The sequence below is a fragment of the Echinops telfairi genome, unplaced genomic scaffold (genome assembly GCF_000313985.2).
Source record: "Echinops telfairi isolate 266 unplaced genomic scaffold, ASM31398v2 ScPeMD7_3533;HRSCAF=4204_0, whole genome shotgun sequence".
Lineage (NCBI taxonomy): Eukaryota > Metazoa > Chordata > Mammalia > Afrosoricida > Tenrecidae > Echinops > Echinops telfairi.
This window is the reverse complement of record NW_022107431.1, coordinates 66,201,081-66,204,315: the sequence shown is the minus strand read 5'-3', so window position 1 is coordinate 66,204,315 and position 3,235 is coordinate 66,201,081. Positions and strand designations below refer to the sequence as shown.

The 3,235-nt window shown below is 37.7% G+C and overlaps 1 pseudogene; it reads right to left on the bottom strand.

The window, feature by feature from the left end:
• Positions 1-1,683: 1,683 nt before the first annotated feature.
• LOC101660588 lies at positions 1,684-2,359 on the bottom strand (annotated as a pseudogene).
• Positions 2,360-3,235: the final 876 nt, after the last annotated feature.

Genomic DNA, 3,235 nt, shown 5'->3' with positions numbered 1-3,235 from the left:
GAGAAGCCACATGGACCTACTCTTATGCAGCCCTGGGTGCTGGAGCAGCCGTGTGGAGACCCCTGCCAGCACTGAGATGCTTACACATTCAGTGATTCGGCTTTCCTCTTGCAAACAACATCATTATGTGTGTTTTGTGAGATGGAGGAGGATTTTGCGGATTGATGTCGGACATATGGGTTAATGTTTTACTTGTGGGCTTGGGAAGCACTGGGTTGGAATGTTTCCTTGATGTGCACTTAACCATTATATAAAACTCTCTCTTATACATGAGCTTCTGTGGATTTGTTTCTCTAAAGTACCCAGACTAACACAGCACCTAACCACACACACCCCTCCAGGAGGAAGAACAACAGAAACCATAGGGGAAGGGGGACAGCGGTCGTGTGAGATATGAAAATAATAATAATTTATAATCTATCAGGGGCCATGAGGGTGGGGAGGGGAGAAGGAGGGAAGAGAAGAGGAACTGATTCAAAGGACTCAATAGAAAGTAAATGTCTAGAAAGAACAATGACAATATATGTACAAATATGTTGGATACAATTGATATATGGATTATAATAAGAGGTGTAAGAGCCCCCAATAAAATGATCTTTTAATTAAAAAAAATCCTTGGCCTTCTGGTTCTTGCATGTACAAATTTATGTACATATACGAAAACATGAAAACGCTTCAAAAGGTTCATGGAAATATTCTATTATCTTTAAGTCCATCTTTTCCAGGAACTTCTTGAAACACTATATATATATATAGATATATATATCTCCACACCAAAATGCACTCCTCAGAGGAGTTGATTCTTTTCATAGGTAATAAATCAGAGTGGGAACTGCTACTACCCCAATCAGTATGAGGAAGATAGGATTCCCAGTTGACAGGATGTCATGTACAAAGAAAGCAGCACTGAAATAATAAGATAGGATGACCTGCAGAAACCTATGTTATGAGATTGATGAACGAGGTAACATAAGAGGTGAAAAAGATGGCTCAAGTCTTCACCTGACTTGTACAAGCAGAAAACTTTACTTCTACGGAATAAAAGCCTAATTTCACTCATTAAAATCTTATGACCACTGACTTATCTCCCAGATTTGATTGACACAGCTTGAGTAAGGGAAGTTGGATGCCTTGAGGAAGGACACTGTGTCATGGCCAACACTTTATATTGTCTATCTTCTTTTATTCTTTCCTTAAGTGACATGTGGACTTGATTTCTAAGAAGTCCTCATTGAATTTTTTCATTTGAGCTATAAGGAAGACAGAGGGATCTTGGAGAATAGAAGAGGCTTTTCATAAATATAATCAGGCAGTGATTTCAATTGCAGCCACTGTTTCAGATGAGGAAAGCTCTACATTAACATATACCTGGAATACCTGGAATTCAGTTTTTATTCTGGTGATTTTTTTCTCCCTCTATCTTGTTGTCCCTCAATATCCTCAAAACAACAAAAAATTGTGTAGAGGGCATTTTTTGCAGGACCACTTAGGATACCAAAATTCATACATGGATTATTATAAGAGCTCTAAGAGTTCCCAATAAAGTTATTTTAAAAAAGAGAAGTGATCAGAAAAACCAAAAAAGACTCAAGAAATGTATCAATTATATACGGTAGATGTTAAATAAAAATGCTACCTCTCTTAGCCCAGGGTCTTAGTTGCTGTTTTCTCTCTCAAGGCCACTCAGGCTTTGCAGGTTTCACATGATGATTCTAATTTGATAACAGTAGCTTTAATCTTTTGAGACTGTTTTTAGCCATAAGGGAAAGCTTAATATAAAGAATTATTGTAACAAGTGTAGATATAAAGAAAAACAGAAAATCTATTTTTTTTAAAACAGTCTCAATTTACAAACGTGGTACAACCACGTATACAGTTGATGGTATAACATAATTCTTCCAGTCCATCATTGTGACTCGTGCATAGAGCACGGCACCACTGTATGAAATGGGTACTATCAAGGAAAAGCTGATACAAATTTTGGAGACAGACACTGTGAACTTGGTATCGATAACAGCAATGTACCTGTCGACAAAGGTAAGAAGTGGAAGAGAGAAGAGTAACATAACACCACATCACAGCATGTGTGGAATGTACAAAAGCTGCCCCCAAAGTATCAGCAGATATCCACAGACCGGACAATACTGAAGGGCAACATGGTCACACTGACCAAAAAGTCAGCACAGGCCAGGGAGGCAATGTGAAAATTGGTTGGCGAGTGCAACTGCTTGAAATACAGGACTGAAATGATCACCAGGAGATTTCCAAACACTGCGAGCACAACCACAAAGCCAAACACCATGTACAGAAGCACATGGGGTTCCGGTGATAAGGGAGATTTGACACAGGGTTCCTTCATGCTCTGTCAGAGCTGTATGGGGGCAGGTTGGGATGTACTGATGCTCAGGATGCTGCAGTTTATACTAACAGGCATGTCTTTATCAACCATGGAAATCAGAGCATCTCCACATTTCCTGAATACAGGGAAAAGATCTCTTAAAGCCTAAATGTATGAGAAATATGATCCAACACATATGCATTTGATAAATGATGTATTACCTGTATTATTATTATTGATGGAGCACTCAGCAGCTTATATACGGAGGTCTGTAGTTTGAACCCACCAGTTCTGCAAAATTCCATAAAGATTTATCACATGAGGAACATGATGGGGCAGCTCTATTCTGTTCTGTGGAGTTACTTTGAGGTAGAATCCACTCCAATGCACTGAGCTTTATTTTCAGAATATATTGGGGAAAAGAGTTTGACACCCAATAAAATTTACCCTGAAGCAAATCTATTGAAAATTTATTATTGCCACATACACGCAAATAAATCTTTGCCTTCCAATTTATCAAACATTTTTTATTAGCTAATCTAGATGCCTTTATCTTTATAAGTTTGTGAGATGTGATAGGCTTTGTTATGAGTTATCTTTTATTACCTTCCCTCCCTTGAAAGACTGTGAAGTTAATGACCAAAGCTCCCAGGACACAACTAATCCTATCTGAAAATATACCCAAGTACAAAGTGTGAATACTGACCAGAAAGTTAAATGCATTATGCTCCACTTGTTTAATGTTAAAAAATTAAAATTCTACTTAAATCCCATAAGGACGATATTTTCAAAATACCACTATCCTTTCACTCATAAACAAGGGTGTAATTATTATAAACACATGCTTATAAATGATATCTAGGAATACATACAAAATGTGGCGCTTTATGAATTAAG